The following is a 19,816-nucleotide window of genomic DNA, read 5'->3' on the forward strand; positions in this document are numbered from 1 at the left end:
CAGGGTTTTCATAAGCACTTCCTCCTGTGAGTGTGCATTGTCTAATCAGGAAACGTCTGGATTTAAGTTTCCTCCCTCTCATCATCTTTCAGGAAATACCCCCAAGGTAGGCCAAACCCTCTCTTGATTTTTACTTCTAAAAGGAAATAAGATTGGCCACCTCCTCGGCCACAGATTGGAAACACCAACTTCTCATTCATTCGTTCTTCATTCTTCAGATGTTTATTGAGGTCTTACTTCCAGCAACGGAAGCAGAGTGCCCAGCAGGTGGGACCAATACTCAGACTGTGCCCCCCAAAAGAACTGACCAGTAGTGGATTTGGGACTGGGCCTTCCGGGTCCATTTGGCAAGGAAGGAGTTGATCAGAGCCACAGAGAGGAGTTGGTAAGGAGCCCTGGGAGTCACAGGGCAGCCACCTAGGAAATTCTTTGTAAAGGAAGAAGCATCTGCGCCTGGCTAGTAAAACATTCAGCACAGAAGACAGAAGACAAAGGCATCCCAGAAGGCAGGCCTGGTGCGAACATGGAGGCCGTTAGGGCACGACCATCGAGCTGACCCTGGCCGAGCCGCGTGACCTGGTGTTCTCCAAACTCCTCCGCAATCCACTCACACCGATGGCAAAGCTTCCTGCGGTAAACAGACATCCTTGGGAGGCTCCTCTCAAACTTCATGCCGTATTGGCTTCCCACTACTCTACAGGTGTGTTTGTTTTATATAAAAGCAATGGTCTTTTTGCTTTAAATGTTTGAATGGAATCAATCCTGCAGGAAGAAGCACTGGGTTAATCCCTCAGCTTCAAATATTCTCTGGCACGTGGAAGCAGAAGCCCCGTGTGGCCTTGGTCCCATCGTGCCCAGATGCGGTTATACAAACTCTGAACAGAAGGCTGCTCTCAGCAATTTCCTTGTCCGACTCACCATCTGGCTGTTCTGCCTTCCATTTTCCTGACTTTATTACTTGACAGTCATTATTAGTACCAGAATGCAAGAAAAAGCTGAAGCTCTTGGCCTACAGTGATCTCTGAAAATGGTTCGCCACTCACTTAACCCAGAAAACCCCACAAAATCATGGCGACCAAAAGATTCAAGTCTTCTTGCTCCCTTTAAGAACACCTGTAAAACTGCCCAGGCCATCAATCGATGCTTGTCCCAAAAGCCACCAAGTATCTGAAAGATGTCACTTTACAGAAGCAGTGTGTGCCATCCCGTCATTACCATGGTGGAGTTGGTAGATGTGCCCAGGCCAGAGACTGGGGCTGGACACAGGGTCAGTGGCCCAAAAAAAGTGCTGAATTTTTGCTGCACATGCTTAAAAATGCAGAGAGTGATGCTGAACTTAAAGGTTTAGATGTAGATTCTTGGATCATTGAGCCTATCCAGGTGAACAAAGCCCCCAAGATGGGCACTGTACTTACAGAGCTTGAGGTCAGATTAACCCATACAAAAGCTCTCCCTGTCACATCCAGATGACACTCACTGAAAAGGAAAAAACTGTTCCTAAGCCAGAATTGGAGAGGGCTGCACAGAGAAAGATATCCCAGAAGAAACTGAAGCAGCAACAACACATGGCCCAGGAGTACGAAATCCAGCATAAAATAAATGCAAATAATAGTTTCCTTAAAGAAAGACTAAGTTCAAGCTTAAACACCTTTTCTACCTGAGACATTAATTACCCCCATATCATCAGCTATACTCCTACTTCCAGAAAGGAATCACGAACTTATGTAAACATTTCCCAGCCAAACTGGTTATATCTGTAGCAATCAATCGGCTGTGTTGAACTGCAATGTTTAACGAAATCAGTTGAATCCAGAGAATGTTCTCTGCTGTCCTACCTGAGCTAGGCACCCCGGGGCACTGCGAGGCCGGCTTCTCCCTCCATGCTCGTCCCTATGAAAGGCGAATGTCGATAATTCTAGGAACGTCTCTGTCCTTTAAACAAACTTGTAACTGACAATAAGCTACATTTTGTCCTTGAAGATGAAACATAGAATGGATTAGTTTATCACAAGAAAGAAACACATAATAAGACCTTTTTAGGTCATCTGCCCTGATAATTGCTAGTGATACATTCTAAGTCACGCAGTTTTCAAACTTTTGAGACTCTCACGTTTTGTTTCCTATTTCTGCAAGTGCCCAGCGAGAAGGCGACATCTGCTTTACTGTGGGAGAGAACTGGATCCGTAGGCAGCACCAGGAGAAGCCCAATCAGTTCCACAGACATGACTGCGTAGATTGTCATCTTGCCTCTGCTTTTAAAAGCATTCCTACGCTATTTGTTATCTTGTCCCCTCAACGTTGGGAAGGGGGTCATTCTCAGGCTTCTTTGACAAATAGGGAAACTGAGGGGCCAGAGCGAGTGGGAAACTTACTCAAAGTCTCCAAACTAGTTAATGGGACTGAGATCTAAATGTTTGGCTTCCTCTCCTGCTTTGACGAGCTGGGTCAGTCTGTGGACGCTGCCATGCACCTCTGAGCGCAGTGCTCTTGTTCTCATGGCCTGCCTTCCTCCCATCCCATAGAGGGCCGGATGTGTAGGCATTTTATGACAATGAGAGCGATGTCAGCCACAATATGACCGATAGAAAAATGAACCCAAGACCAAAAGTGCTTTACAACATGTGCTGCTGTCATTAAATAGTCAGGCTATTTTTGGACTCTCTACTATTAGAGTAGAACATTACAGATTTATCACAACGATCCCAACTTTGACCCCATAATACTAGCCTCCCACCACTCCATCACAACATTACCGCACCTTTCCCAATGTTGTTTATTTAATTCTTCTGGAAAAGAACAGAAGAAGACATTTTTATCAAACATGTGTGTTCGGGAACCAACTCGGCAGGTTTTAGGTGCTGCAAGACTAGAGCAGCCTCTTTGCTCTACTGCTGGCGTCCATTCCTCAGGGGCTATCCATTAGGTCATCCCAGAAAGGAGAGGAAGACAGGGAACACGCAAGTCACCTCAATGCCCTTTGACTCAGTTGCTCTGTTAATAGTCATTTACCGAGGGCAATGGTGATTTTGTGCAAAATAGAATAAGGAAAACTTTGGCCAAAAGATTTTATGTCCATCTGCCAGAAAAATTATCATAATAAGTATTTAAAGTTACCATGCCTGCAAAGTGCATGGTGCCCACGTAGAGGAGGCACTGGGTGCAGCATACAACTTACGCAACTGTATGCTTTGGCCCCGGTACCTTATGAATACATAGGAAAGATGATGTCAAGATATATGTGAAAGGGTTTTCCTTGAAGGGTATTCATTGTGATAGCAAAAAATTGTTGGAAATGTCCATCAGCAGGGCACAATTTAAGTAGATAGAATATCTTTATTCACTAGAATGCTAGGAAGCGTTATAAAAATAATATGGGTATATCTATATTGTATGTGCTGATGTGAAGATATGTTCAAGGTATATTATTAAGTGAAAAAAGCAACATGTAGAAGAGAATATATTATAATTCAATTTATGTACATTTTTTAAAAGAGACACATGCTGATATATAGAGAGCGAGCCTTTTTTTCCTAAAAAGACCCTTAAAAACTCATTAACAGGAGCCTCCTAGGAAGAGAATAAGTAGATGAAGAAGGAAGCTTTAGGTTCAAATGTATACTTTTCGGTCTGATTTGAATTTTCTTACTAAAAGCATTTATTAAATTTTAAGTTCAATTTTAAAAATCAATAGGGATTCTTGGGGAAAAAAAATCTCTCATCTTTTTCCCAATTAAAAAAAAAGATATTAAATCTTTTTTTTCTAATACCTTTTGGCATAAAAAAAATCTTAGAGGTATTGTTTAATTCCTATGCACATTCCCCAAGAGAATACATTTAAAAATAGACTACAGGATTGGGTTTCTTTGTTGTTGCTTGTAGCTTTTATAGCAATGGGGCCAAGGAAGGGAAAGAGGAAGGAGGCAGGTGGTGGAGGCTGGGTGCTGACCCAGGAGGCAGACCGCTGTAGCCCTGTTCTCTAGCGGCACTCCCACCTCTCAATTCTTGCTTCTGAAAACTAGCAAATATTACATTCATTTATCCATGGGACAGTTAATATATTTCATCATAGAAAAGGAATATCATTAAGCTCGCTTTCTTTTATTAATTCAGTTCTACTTGCATCTAAATGCAGTGTGTATTAGAAACCCAGGGACCGGTTAGAAGGGTACTAATGGTGTACTTTCTTCACTTTACCATGCTAAGTAGGTGTAGGAGAATGAGATTAGCTACCTTTCTCTCTTTGATTTCAGTCTCTAGGGAAAAGAGAATTCTAGCTTTCTATTTTTTTCCTGAAATTTAAACCACCATTAGAATAAAAGTACAGCTGAATTCATTATTGAATTCATTATTGCAGATTTTATGCTAAGACTTCATCTCCCCAAATGAATATTTATTTAGGCTACACTTACATTATTCCCCAAAAAAGAGGACAAAAAGAATGATTTTTTTTGATGAACAGAAATTACATTTCATATAATTAAGTAACCTAGCAACCCCAAACCTAACAAGAGAGTTGACATTTATACCTTTATTTTTAAGATGAAGTATTTGTATTAAATGACTTTTTTTTAATTCCCTTCAGTAACAGATGTCAGAGGAGAGCACTTTGAAGGTTATAAATTTTATAGAACATTTTCCTACTTTGAAGTTTTGCCTTTTGAATCATGTAGTTGTTCAAATGTCAAGGCATCAGACCTTGATTTTGAGTACAAGTTATACACGTTTTGACCAAAAGTTACACTCATTCCATTCTTGTACACATTGGGAGATAAGTTTTAAATACTGAACTCGTTCCAGGGCAAGGTCTTCTCTTGACACATTACTGCAACAAATGCTCTTTTATACCTTGCTGAATTTCTCTGTGGATGCTGATTATTTAGAGTCCCGGTATTCATTAGCTTAGCACATTTGCCTTGGTTACCCTGTATCATTAAACAAATATTTATTCATTCAATAAACATTTATTGAGAATCTTCTAGGTCCTAGGCTCCCTGCCCATGACTAGAGCACAGGGAATATAAAGATAAATATAAGATTAAAAACTATTAATATATAGTCCATGCCCTTAAAGAGGCTATAAGCTGGCAGGACATGCACTCTTCTGTCCAATGTTCATTACGATGTTTGTTCTATACAATCAGGGCCAGGCTAAGGTGAGGCAAGAGTGACACCTGGGACAAACTTGGAGCAGGTGTTCACTCTCAGGGTTGCACAGGGCAGGCACCTGAGAGTGAAGGCCTCGGTGAATTTTGAGCTCCAGGGTTCCTAACTTCACTCAGGTTGTGGCCTCGAATACAACAGCTTTTGTTGACAGGCAAAGCAAGATCATGTAAGCCGGGCGCGGTGGCTCACGCCTGTAATCCTAGCACTCTGGGAGGCCGAGGAGGGTGGATCACGCGAGGTCAGGAGTTCGAGACCAGCCTGAGCAAGAGCGAGACCCCATCTCTACTAAAAAATAGAGGTTCATTCAGATGTGGTTTCTCTTGGGTTAATAATTACATAGGGTCCAAACTCTTTAAAGATTTGTTAGTGAAGGAGAGTCTGTCTTTGTTTTCAGTGAGGACAGAGACGTTCATCATTGCCTGCCATGGTGGTCTCGAGTGGTGGGAAGATATCCAAAAGAAAAAATAGTTGTTTCCTACTTTCCTTCAGGCTCAATGAGGAGTCACTCGCTTTCTTGCCTCTTGGTCACTTGGCTCCACCGACAGACACGTCTGTACACGACAGTAGGAAGTGAGTAAGCATCTACTTGATAGCACCAACTTCTGTATTCACTCCCTCAATTTGTAGCCAAATAAAGATGAGCTTAGAAACTCAGTAACTTCGTGTATCAATTAGTGTCTTCCAAATTGCAGACTGTGACTCATTAATAGGTCATAAAATCAAACCAAGGGTCTTAACCAGCTTTTTTTTTTAGGTAGAATAGAAAATAGAATAGACAGAAAATATCAGAATGCATTTCACCTAGTAAGGTAAAAATTGTTTCATGAAACTTTTGTTGCAGGTGTGCATGTATGTGTGTATATTGAGTCACAGCATAAAATATATTTCTTACTGTGTCAGCCCAAAAATTAAGCCACTGAGTCAGACGCTAATTGCCATGAAGGCACTTATTAGCCATCTAGCAAATATTTGTTAAATTGAACACATTTGTGGGTGTGCTTGTGGATTTACTCAGCAAATACTTACAAAGACAATGTACACAACATTGTCCACAGCAATCCATCATTTAAATTTTGTGAATATGTAGGACATCCACAGGCTCTCAAAGATTAATCAGATTCAGAAAATGTTCTTTTTTTAGGGATAAATCATCCTGGTTGCCAGGATTGCTTCATAATCTTTAATCTGGCTTAACCCCCACCTGTTGTACAAAAGAGAACCTGAGATCTCTAAACAGGTGTCTAGAAAAAACTTCTGAAAGCCTGAGGTACAATGGGTTATCAGCTAACAAAGCCTTCTGATCCCTATTAGCTTCGGGAACACTTGCCCTGTCCCGGTCCAAACCCTTCCTGTATATTCAGAACAGGTAGGCACCGTGTCCTTTGTCCCAGAATGGACAATGCCACGAGTCCTGGTCCCAGTGTTCCTTTTTCAGGCCTTGAGTACTGAGTGCTTATCTTTCCTGACTCTAATGCCATCCCCCAACCCCAACCAAGCCAGCAGTGCCACCACTGGCAGCTTTGCCTTTTCTGGAGGCCACATTGTCACTGTCCCTCAGCAGGCACAGCTCCTCACTGTCCAGAGACATCACAGTTCTCAGTGCCCAACATGTGCCCTGAGGGTCTCGTGCTGTGCCCAGGAGACTGCAGCTTGCCAGATCCAGGCCAAGCCCACAGCTGCCTGCACCATCTCCTCTGTGTCTCTTATCTGCATGTGGTGGACGATCCTAGGGATTCCAGAGCTCTCTGCCTGCCTTGGGCAAGGGGGCCGAGCTGGGGCAGGGGCATCGGGAGAAGAATGCAATGATGACTAATGCCTATGACCTGCTCACAACCTGGTACCATGATGCTCCCCAGATATGGTAGGGGGTGGGCAAGACTCTCTGAGGCCCCCTTCTTCTCTCACCCTCCCTACTTTCAAAAGAGAGAGTAAATGCACCCCCATTAGCAGGGAACCGGGGCTCTCAGGTGTTCATAACCTCTGCCACAGCATGGGAGTGTTTTCTGGAACATTGGCTTATCACGTCTCTGTCCCCCCTGCCGAAGGTCAGGCATAATCCTGTAATCTAAGCTCCATAGCCTCTGGGCTACCCTTATGGAAGACCAGTTTGGATCAATTAGGCAAAGGGTGAACACTTCCACAAAAAGCAAGTGACATTCTGAAAGTCATCTTTTCCTGTTGTGGACTGGATCTACCTTACACTGGAGCTTGGTTGATTTGTGGGTGTTTCTCTGCCTTGTTTCCAACCAAAGCCTTGGCCATGGGCTTGTTCTCCTTCCTTTTCTCTTGCTAGAATTCTCTAGATCCCAGGAGTCCCGGGAACTAGGCCCACAGGACAGGCTGCCCCTGTTGCCCACCCCCCCATGTGAGCTCATTCCTGCCCCAGGGTAGGGAAATGAGCGTCACCATCAGCCAGCAGCCAGGGTTGAACTGTCTGAGGAAGCAAAACTCGTCTCTCTTCCATCCCTTCCAAGTCGTCTCCAGTGGTTTATTATTATGGATGCTGCCTGCTTTGTCTTGAAGAGAGTCAAGCCCTTCAAGGGGCCTCCAGATTCCTGTGGGGGTGACTGTGAGTAGCTTCGGTGGCACGGAATGCCAGAGCCCGCTGCCCAGACAGAATCTGCAAAAGGCTCCATTTGGTACCCCTGGTCCCAAATCCAAACATCACCCACCAGTGTCTGGCTCTTAGAGCAACCTAGACTTCCGGAGCCTCAGTGCAGACAACTCATGAATGGAGCAACACAAAAATATTCTAGTTGAAATAGAATCACTGAAACTCCCTTAAGGAGAGCCTCTTCAGGGACTGAAGAGAAATTCTTGGTCATTTCCAAGATCTGGAAGATCAGTTGCTTTCCAGAATTTTCTTCTAATTAAAAAAATCAAGCAACTGGCAATGAATTCATAGGCTGTCAGTTATCTGGTTTGGGGTGTACTGCAGCAAAATGATTAAAAACTTGCTCTTGGAATCAGATCTGGGATCAAATCCCAGCTTTGTCACTTAATAGGATATAACTTAACTCTCAAAGCCTCAGTTTCCCTGTCTATAAAATAGGGACAATACTATAGCCTGTTCATCAGGCTGTCATGTGGATTGATTAAGAGAACCTATGTTAAGTGCCAAGTATGGTATCCTGCACATAAGAAACAATAAATGTTAACTATTTTTGTTACTATTATTATTGTCAATTATGAGAATTAGTGAAAGAGTAGGATAAGGTAATTAAGTCTGAGACAAATGATACAGCGTCCATAGAGCTAGGTCCTCACTTCAAAGTAAAAATGGAATTGACATTTCAGTGTATTCTACTTGTTCGCTTGTCCACTTGACAATCATTTAGAGACACGGAACATAGTATAGTGCAAAGAATGTGGACTTTGGTGTCAAAATTGTTCTGAAATCCTTTTCTTCTACTTCTCAAGTGGTTTGGGCAAATTATTTAAGCTCTCTGAGACTCGGTTTACTCATCTGTAAAATGGGAATAACAATAATTAAGTTGCAGGGTTGTCCTGAGGGTTAAAAAAGCCTCTCTTCCCTCCCCCATACCCTGAGGGCTGGCCGCCCCTCCCACGTGCCCAAACAACTCTCTTGGCTCACCCTACAGCAGCCCTTACCACCCCACCCCAATACTGTCCCCTCCGCTAGAGCGTACACTCCTTAACTCAAGTGAGTCTATTTGTCTTTTGACCTCTGGCATCTAGTGCAGCCCTTGGACATAGCAGGTGTTTATAAAAGCTTGCTAGCTGATCAAATGAAAGAATAACTGAAAATGGCAGGAAAATAGAGTTGGTAGGAAAAATAAAAATTCCTTTAATACACATATTTTGGCAACAGCATTAGCAGCTGTATCATATCTCTGTTTCGGGTTGAGATTTCTTTTCACTGTAGTAGGTGTGATTTGATTTGTGTGCCATCTAAATCGTCACGATCAGTGGTGTTAAAATGCATCCCGCCACGTTCCCATGTGCTCCGAGCTCTGTGTTATCTAACCTTGCTTCCAAATGCCTCTGAATGGAAATCTTTTCTTAAATTATCATTACACAAAGAACACCTGGTCATAAAAACCACAAAAAGTACAGGTAAACTAAACTAAAAACAAACCTTAAAAAATTCTACCATCAAATAATTACTGCTAACATTTTGGATCTAGCCTTCTAAGTTATTTTGACAGCCTGATTGAGCTGTAATTCACATACTGTATTAGTTGGCTAGGGCTGTGTGTTAGTCAGCATTATGCAGAGTAATAGAACCAACAGAATATGTATACAGAGAGAAAGAGAGAAAGAGAGAAATTTATTTTAAGGAATTGGCTCACACGGTTTTGGATATGTAAGTCCAAAAATCTGCTTGCAGGCTGGAGTTCCAGGGGAGAGCTGCAGTTCGGGTGGAAGTCTGTCTGCTGGCAGAATTCCTTCTTGCCCAGGGGATGTTAGTCTTTGTTCTTTTAAGGCCTTCAACTGATTGGATGAGGTTCAACCACATTAGGGAGGGTCATCTGCTTTATTCAAAGCTCACTGATTAAAAGTTAATCTTACTCAAAAAACATCCAGAAATGACCATTCGCTCATTTAAAGTGTACAATTCAATGTTTTTAACATTAAAGAGGGAAGATCTACAGCTCTATTTATAATTGAGGAAACCGAGGCCCAAAGATTAGTCCAAGGCTATATAGCTAGAGTCCAGCAAAACATCACAGAAGCATCCAGAATAATGTTTGGCCAAATATTTGGACACTGTGGTTCAGCCAGTTTGACACCTAAAATGAATCGTCACAGGCTACCATAACAAAGTACCACAGAGTCAGTGACTTAAACAACAGAAATGTATTTTCTTACGATCGGAGGCTAGACATCTAGATTGAGGTGTTGGCAGGGTCGGTTTCTTCTAGAGCCTCTCTCTTTGGCTTGAAGAGAATCGTCTTCCCTCTGTGTGTCTGTGTCCTAGTCTTCTCTTCTTATAATGATACCAGGCACATTAGAGTGGGGCCTAATATGACTTACAGATCCCATCTCCAAATACAGTCTCATTCTGAAGTACCTGGGGTTAGGACTTCAGCATATGAACTTTGGAGAACACATTTCAGCCCATAACCTTTCCCATACCATTCGCTCATTTAAAGTGTACAATTCAATGTTTTTAACATGAAAGAGGGAAGATCTACAGCTCTATTTATAATTGAGGAAACTGAGGCCCCAAGATTAGTCCATGGCTATATAGCTAGAGTCCAGGAAAGAAAAACCATATGGCTCCCTTAGGGGAGAAATTTGAGATACTACTAGATAGTCACTTGCTCGATTGTACTATTTTTAAGTGTCAGGATAAGAATTAATATCCCCAGGAATTTTTCCAGCTGTGTGATATAAATCACACTTGCATGATTTTCCATGGCATATCTCATAGATATATCAACTGTGTGATTGTGCTGCTAGATATTTGCTTCTTTTACTCTAGTTCCCTGGTCTATACTTAAGTGTCTTATTTATTACCCCTGGGTTGTATGGACAACGCACCCCAGTGGAGAAGTGTCAGCTAGTGGAGGAATATCCACATCAAAGGCATTCCCTTTTCACCCACACACCTGATGTTTAACTCATACCATGAATGTCAAGAAAGAACCATGATATTAATGGTACAGAAATGCTCCAACATTATCCTCACTTAGAATAGACAAACTGGTTTACATTATTTAGAAAGGACATTGTGAAATGTCAAGATAAATTATATAACAGGTTATGTGGTTTTTGGATTTAAAAAAAAACAGGAAGGGAGGATTTTCTTTCTAGTTATGCATCCCTACTGGTTACTTTTGACTTTCACTTACTTATTTACTAAAGTGACTTCAAGCACAGCATTCAGTAGTCACCCTTAAACTTCTAGCTCCAGAGTTTTCAAGGAATATCGCTGTGCATTTTGAAGATGCCCACGTAGCGTACTACTATTTTGATAAAACAAACATGTACACTAAGAATCAGGTGAAAAAAATAAATAAATACGAAGTTATTCTTGGGTAGTGGTGTTTCCTATGAAAGAAAGCATTGTAGGAGACATAATTTATAAGGGACTGAGAACACTATTCATAGTCTGGTATGGCAGGGTAGATGCTGGGAAAAGTGAAAGCTGGCACCTTTCAGTAGAACCTACTGTACTAGATTTCAGGGCCTCAAAAGTTAGGAACAATATATTCTGCATTGTTATAAATGCAACGATGTATTGTTTGTCCCTCTCTGTAACTGTATCAGAACAACCTTAACATCAAAGGGTTGCAGAATTACATAGCAAGCTCAAAATAGCCTGTGGTTTGGAGACTGAATATAGCCCAATTACCAGGGTCAAATACCTACTGGTGAGACAGGTTTATAGCCACACTTCAGCTCTACTTAGTGGTGCAAGGGTATTCCAGGCCTAAAAGCTCAGAGCAGGCCAATTCTTCTTGAATCAAAAATCATAGGCTGGTCAAAGTTGTTGTTATAGTCCTGTTCCAATTCATTCCCCTTCTAGCTTGGCAAGCCAGTCCACACTCAAATTTCCAGCTCTTCAGGTCCAAGAATAGAACCAGAGATGTGAACCACCCACATTCTAGAAAAAGACATGGATGCTGCAAAGGTGTACACCTCTGCCCAGTTTGTGGGCCATGCCCACCTCCCAAAACAGAAACACAAAACTTGTCAATTCCTCACATGGACAGCTAAAAAAAATAATCCAGGCCAATTACAGATATATTTTTTTGCTTGTCTATGATGTAATTATCTATTAATAATAAAATAAGAAACTATTTGTATTAGTCATTGTTCTCCTGAGAAACAGACCCAATAAGAAAGATTCTTTCTTTCCTTTTCTCTTTTCTTTCTCTCTTTCTCTCTCTCCTTCCTTCTCTCCCTTCCTCTTCCTTCCTTTTTTCCTTCCTTCCTTCCCTCCCTCCCTCCCTCTCTCTTTCTTTCTTTTCTTTTCTTTCCTTCCTTCCTTCCTTTCTCTCTCTTTCTTTCTTTCTCTCTCTCTCTCTTTCTATTGGCTCACATCATTATGGAGGCTGAGAAATCCCCCAATATGCCAACCGCAAGCTGGAGACCCGGGAAAACCTGAGGTGTGGTTTGAAGGCCTCAGAGTCAGAGAGCTGATGGTGTAGACTCCAGTCTGGGTCTGAAGGCCTAAGAACCAGGAGCACCGGGGACAGGAGAAGATCAGTGTCCCAGCTCGAGTGCTCAGGCAGAGTGAATTCAACCTTCTTCTGCCTTTTTGCTCTATTGAGGCCCTCAGAGCGGGATGAGGCCCACCCACACCTTTGGGGAGGGCCGTCTGCTTCATTGGGTCCAACTCACATACTAATGTCTTACAGAAACACCTTCACAGACATGCCGGGAAATAATGTTTAACCAGCTATCTAGGAATCCCATGGGCCTGTCAAGCTGACACAAAAAATTAGCCGTCATACTACCACTAACAACATGAACTGGTTTTCAGATGAACTCAGTGAAATCTAGAAGCATGAAAGTACAGGGCAGAGCCTTATTAATAAAGAGATGCACGAAGTACTAGGACCCAAACTGCTTCTTCACCTCAATTTAGGATTGCAACTCCCCAGACTTTTTCTAATGCTGTCACCAATTTCTAATCAGCCAAGCATAACATTCTAAAACTTGGAGTAATTTTTGACTCATTCTTCTTTTTTTATCTCTCTTATCCCATTAGGCATCAATTTCTAGGCATTGCTTCTTTGAAAAAAACCCATGTTCTCTCTCCTTCTGTGCTCAGCCTGTGCAGGTCTTTGGTAACCATAGACAGAGGGGAACCCCTCAGTCACATCTGCCCGGAACATCCTAGCTAGATATCTCTGCAATATCATCTTCACGGAGTAATTTCTTAGTGCAAACACCTAGCATGATAGCTCGCTGGCACCTCTCCAACGTCAGTTTATAGTCTACTACCAGCTTTTCAGGATCTTCCCTCCAGTAGACTTTTACCTTTTGGAAGGCTGATCTTGCTGATCCTCTGTTATAAGACTGCACAGTGTGGAATACTGAGTACACAGGGAGTGAATTCCAACCAAATGAACCAAAAAACCTTGGAGCCCATGGAGCAAGTCGTATCTCCCATTGGATTATAATTACTGGGGCAGAGTAGTTGGTGAGTGGTGTGGATGTTTTGCTTTCGCACAAAAAAAGCACAGAAAGGACATTTTTTTTTTTTTTTTTGAGACAGAGTCTCACTTTGTTGCCTGGGCTAGAGTGCCGTGGCATCAGCCTAGCTCACAGCAACCTCAAACTCCTGGGCTCAAGTGATCCTCCTGCCTCAGCCTCCCGAGTAGCTGGGACTACAGGCATGTGCCACCATGCCTGGCTAATTTTTTCCTATATATATATGTTTTTAGCTGTCCGTATAATTTCTTTCTATTTTTAGTAGAGACGGGGTCTCACTCTTGCTCAGGCTGGTCTTGAACTCCTGAGCTCAAACAATCCTCCCACCTTGGCTTCCCGAGTGCTAGGATTACAGGCGTGGGCCACCACGCCCGGCCAGAAAGGACATTTTGATAGGTGCATGATCTTGTAAGTTGCTAAGATCCTTCTTGGGTGCAGAACAATAAAACACAATTATTTCATGAGTACTTAATAACAGCACAGACTTAGAGGAAGTGATGTCAAACGTTCCTTAACATTTATTACACATAATGTTAGCTTATGATAAATATCCTGAGTGGTAAGAGCTCATTGATTTTTTTTTTTGTCAGACACGATTACCTACAAATCATAATTGCTATAAATAGGGCCACTTGAAAATATAAAAATAAAAGAGAAGTGCCTTTGGGCAAGCCACTTAACATTTCTGGGCCTCAGATTCCTCATCTTTAATTGAGGAGGTTGCACAGACCGGATGGTCCCTGTGTTTTATTCAGTTCTGACATTATTTGATTCTGTAGGCAAAACACTACCCCTCCGCTCTTTAAATCAGCAAGTTTACTAGTTTGAGCATTCAGTGTTAAGACATCACAGGCCATCAAAATTCCTTTGTCCCTAGCTTTTTTCTGTGGGATCTTCATAGGGTTAGAAGCCTTTTTTTGGGAACAAGGATGGACATTTTTTTTACCAACCATTACCATCATGTCATTTTAACAAGCCATTTTAAGACCAGAAATTTAATCCCTGGGTAAAAGATAATCCTTGTGTTTAATACGTTTTAAGTTTGTAAAAAACTCATTGCAGCTTCCTCATTTTTCTCATTTCACCTCAGACTAGTGAAAACTTTGTCATAGGCTGATATCCGTTGTCATCCTGACTTAATGCTTTTTTTTTCCTCTGGGTGACTTAGAATGTATGAAATCCCATTTCCCCATCTGCAACACAGAGATATGAGGAAATGCACCATTTTGTCATCCGCAAATATTATAAAATCTGAAATTTCAGCATTGGAAGGTATATTAAATAGAAGTAAGGGTAACTGGGTCCATCCATCCATCAGAAAGATGTTTGCATTCTTCCTATTCTGCCGCCTCCGGAGGGTTGTCACACTGACAGCTGACAGCTGGGCAGCTCTCTGATTCTGAAAGTGGGGGGTGGCACAAGAGCAGCTGGCTATGTTTAAAAATACATATTTACTACCATTTTCCTTGTGATAAATCCCAGCTGAGTGATTTATGGCCTCTGAAATGAGACTGAGAAACATGAACATGGTTCAGTGTATATATTTCATGTAACGTAGTTAAAATGTCCCATTTCTGAGTGTTGAAGTTGTCTCCATTTTTCAGTGCTCGGTGCAAATGTCCCCTCCTCCAGGAAGTCTTCCCCACCTCTCCAGCCAGAAGCAACCTGCCTTCTTTTGCACTTCCTCAGTAGTATCTGGCTTTAATCTTATGGCAATTTCCAATTTCTTCCACTTTTGTGTTATGGTGAAATATGTAAAAATCTTATATTCTCCACCAGGTTGTGAAGACCTTGGTGTCAGGAACTACGTCTTTGGACAGCATGTCTAGCCAGACACGTTTAGCAGAGCACCCTACAGGAAATAGATTGTCAGTAAATCGAGGTAGGAAGGAAGCAAGGGAAGATGACAAAAGAAGTCTGTTACATAAAGGAGAGGCCCTTCTGAGTGGAAACTCCCTTTAAGGGAGTATGCAAGAGAAGGTGAGGGAGCAGAGGATAAAGGTGAACTGGGTGAAAAGCCAACTGGTTAAGGAAAGGGACTGTGTCTAAACAAATAAGGAGCAGATAGCGGAGGCAGAGCACGTGGCAGGAGTATGTTACCTAGATGGGTGATACTTGGCCCCACAGCCTGTGCTTGCTGGCTTCTCTCATCAGTTGCTTTTCAAGTCTGCTTGCTCAATGGCTTTGCTTGCTACCCTTAAAGAAGTCAGAGGTAGGCCAGGCTCATGCCTGTAATCCCAACTACTCAGGAGGCTGAGGCAGGAGGATCACTTGAGGCCAGGAGTTGAAGACCAGCCTGGGCAGCACAGCAAGACCCATCCCTCCCACCCCCACCCCCACACTGCCCCATCCCCATCTCTAAAAAATTTAAAAAGAAAAGTCACAGCTAGGCATATGTAACAACCACATGCAGGCTTAAACTCTAAGAAACCAGGTTAATTCCTTCCCTAGAAGGTAAGCGCTGTGTGTATGAGAACAAACAATTGGCTCAATTAGAAACCTTTCCTTGCTGCAAATGAACAGATTCATTCCACTGACTAAGTTACTGGGACATCTCATTCCATCAAATCATTGCTTGTTCAAGGAAACCTATGCCACTGCTGACAAGGATGGCTGTATGTCCCTAATCTAGGACATTGTGTTGACACAGAAACATGATCAGAACCCTCTGATTGGATTAGAGATTACTTCACTGCACACTGCATACTGCGTATCAGACCATCCTTCCCAACTTAGATTTTTTTTTTTTTTTTTTTTTTAGACAAAGTCTTGCTCTGTTCCCCGGGCTAGAGTGCGGCAGTGTCAGCCTAGCTCACAGCAACTCCTGGGCTCAAGTGATCCTCCTGCCTCAGCCTCCCAAGTAGCTAGGACTACAGGCGCGCACCACCACACACAGCTAATTTTTTTTTCTATTTTTAGTTGCCCGGCTAACTTTTTTCTATTTTTAATAGAGACGGGGTCTTGCTCTTGCTCAGGCTAGCCAACTTCGATCTTATTTTCATTTGAAGCAAGCTGGCTGCAAACCAATGAACTCTATCCATCTAAGTCCAGCTCTCCATGTCCTGTTCTCATAATGCCAGCACCTCAAATTCAACTTGTCCAAAATAGAACCCTTCACCTTCCCACATGCCAAGGCTGCCTTTCTTTCTGGTTTCTCAATCCTGGATAAACATATCTATTTCCCAGGCCAGGAGGCACAGAACTTTCTACCACCCAGCCCCAAAGCCTTTTTCTCTCCTAGGCCTTCTCAGATGCCAGGGTCTCCTCCCATGTTTGCTGTCACCTCTAAGGGTGAAGCCAGGGTCCCCTCCTCATCCAAGGGTTATCCCCAAAGCCAAAGTTAAGTCAAAGAGAAGAATGTACAATCCCTTTTCCAAAGAAGGGTTTTATAGCCACTCTCATGGCACAGCAAGCAGTGATTAACTATAAATAAACTTGTAGTTTGCTTCTCTTTCCAAAGGGAAGCTCACCAAAGCCTCGTCACCTGCTTCCTTCTGGCCTGACCTTCAACCCAGGACAGTACAATTCTTGCAGAACACTCAGCTGCCCTTTACCAAGCAGTCTGTTGGCATTTCTGAGACTTTCCGGATTACAGACAGGGACTCTACCTAACTGAAGATTGATCACCATTTTCTCACATCTTTTTTTGAAACAAACTAGTCTTAACACTTTGAAAAAACTCCTCCCTGTCCCTCACAAACTTAACATAGCTCTATCCTATTCTTCCCTTTCTGTTCCTATTCCCCTGGCTTAGGCCCTTAGTGGTTTAGTTAGTCCAGGGTATTTCTTTACCCTCCTAATTGGCCACCTGATTTCTGATATAACTCCAGAATGATACTTCTACAGTACATTTTGTTCTTTTTTTTTTTTTTTTTTTGAAACAGAGTCTCACTTTGTTGCCCGGGCTAGAGTGAGTGCCATGGCGTCAGCCTAGCTCACAGCAACCTCAAACTCCTGGCCTTAAGCGATCCTACTGCCTCAGCCTCCCCAGTAGCTGGGACTACAGGCATGTGCCACCGTGCCCGGCTAATTTTTTCTGTATATATTTTTAGTTGTCCAGATAATTTATTTCTATTTTTAGTAGAGACGGGGTCTCGCTCAGGCTGGTCTCGAACTCCTGACCTCGAGCGATCCACCTGCCTCGGCCTCCCAGAGGGCTAGGATTACAGGCGTGAGCCAGCGTACCCGGCCCTACAGTACATTTTGATCATGTCACTACGGTCACTGCATCCCCCTGTAAACTCTCAAAACCTTTCACTGACTCTCCATTGCTTACAGAACAAAGACCATGTGACTTAGCATGGTATTCAACAAGGGTTCCACATTTGAGCTCCAACCTACCAGTCTAGTCTTACTTACATTCTCATATCCTAAATTCCTGTTAGTGGGGCAAGCTCTAAGATTGCACATCTACTCCTTGGTCTGGACTTCATTTCTTCCTATCAGAACCCTACCTATCCTTCAAAACTCAGATAAAATGGCACCTGCTACATGAGTCTTCCTTGATTTTCCCACCTGAATGCTTTCTCCCTGCTCCTGGCACTAATATGAACCTCCCCCCTAACACTTGTCACCTTTTACTTTGTATTACAGTAGCTTGTATACACACTCTAATACTTCCAAATAGCAAATTCCATGGTCAAGGACGGTGTCATTGAATTTGGTATCCCTTTCAATGCCTAGCACATTCCCTTACATAAAGTTACTTAACAAAGTATTTGCTAAATCCATTAATCCATAAGTGGGTAAGTTTAGTCAACAACTTTTGTTTATAGTTAAATAGCTTCCACTTCAACCTTTTTTAGTTTGGGTACATTTTGTCCAGAAATTATGTTACTTATTTCTCATATGATCATACTCTCAGTGCAGAGGTTAATTCACGCAGAAAAGAGCTTTTCTTCTAAATCCGAGGGTGTTATACTCCAGATAACTGTATAGTGCCTACTTGGCACTTTTCGTAAGAACCAGTTCCTTTGTGTTCCCTGCGAGGCAAGGGGAGGAGAGGAAACTGAAAGGGTAAGGAACATATTCAAGGTCCCCAGCAAATGAGGACAGAGATTAGATACAGAACCTCACGGGGCTGAGGGAAGGTTTGCGCTGAGGTCCCCTGGGTGCTGGTTCTCAGAGCAACTGGGGAGTCGTCCTAGAGGTGCTGACTAATGAACACTGAGATTTAATCAGCCTGTCATGCAGGACACTGAAGAAAGATTATTTTATAGACAGATGATTGCCCTGACAGTGTGGTCAGTGAAACGGGTCAGTTCTGGCCCTGAACTGCTCTGGGCCCTGAGGTGACTCAGTCACTCACCTGTCCACGCCTCGACTGCACCTTCCAAGAAGAAAAAATGTTGGACTTAGGGAACAATAGCTCCTCTCTAGCTCTCAAACTGTGATCTGGAGGCCTTCATTCACTTCGTCAGTCAAAATCTGAATGAGTTCCTCTGTTATATCCCTGGGAAATGCAAAAAAGCCCAAGCACAATTGGGGAGGACAGAACTAACAAATCTGAAAAAAAAAATAACAACTAAGTGGAGGATAGAACAGGGTAGGGATAAAATGGGGCCAACTCATGGAGAATCTGGAGAGCAGGCTGTGACATCTGACTTTGACATGGGGAATGGAGAGGAGAGGGAGGGGTGGGGGGTAAAGGAGTGATAAGGAGAGAAAACAATGAACTTCAGACTTTGAACAAAACATCCTCATCTTATCTGAGCCTCACAGTATGCTCAGTGTTGTGTGAGATCCAGGGATAGCAATCAGGTTCAATGTACTGGTGAATAAAATTTCAGGCCCTCCAACAATAATGCCCCACCTAAATATCTTGATGGGGGATTAATTCCAGGTCCCCTTCCGGACCATCCAGCTCTAGTCATTTGTAGTGGCTTCACACCGTACCTCCCCAGACTCCGGGAAGAAGAAAAACCTGAAATGGGAGAAATGAAATGTCTATCCAGACTTCTGCTGTAAAGTTCAGGGCCTCTTTCCACTACTCTGGCCTGACAGGATAAAAGTGTTGTTTCTGAAACATAAGTTAGGCAGCCACTTGTAAGACAGACAAGCACTGGAAGAGGAAGGGGACAGAAATGTCGCCAGTTAGAAGGTGTGGCAGTTAATGAGGGCAGGAGAAGGCAATGTAAAGAGTAGGAAGCCGGTCATGGTGACAAATTCATTGCAGGAGATGAAAGAAAAACCATTTTCAGAGTCCACTGATGTCTATTGAGCACTTGTACTGTTTCCAGCTATACACTTAGGCACTTTCACATGCCTGTTTAATTCGGTCTTCAGAATGACTCTGAAGAGATAAATGAGTTTTATAGGAGATGTTGAGAGAATTGCCATGGTTTATGGCCAGCAAGCAGTGGGGCAGAATTTGAATCCAGGTGTCTTCACTCCAAGTCCCGTGTTCTTTTCGTGACATCACGAATCTGGAGAAGCAGCCCTTACAGAAATGGCACAGTTGGGAAGGGTGGCCCATGGAGGGGAAATATGGTGGCTTTGATTTTGGGTATGTGGATATTGATCT

General features: G+C 42.8%; 1 pseudogene; it reads left to right on the top strand.

Moving 5' to 3' along the window:
• The first annotated feature begins 1,027 nt into the window (after positions 1–1,027).
• LOC123621722 lies at positions 1,028–1,661 on the top strand (annotated as a pseudogene).
• Positions 1,662–19,816: the final 18,155 nt, after the last annotated feature.

This window comes from Lemur catta, chromosome 16 (genome assembly GCF_020740605.2).
Source record: "Lemur catta isolate mLemCat1 chromosome 16, mLemCat1.pri, whole genome shotgun sequence".
Lineage (NCBI taxonomy): Eukaryota > Metazoa > Chordata > Mammalia > Primates > Lemuridae > Lemur > Lemur catta.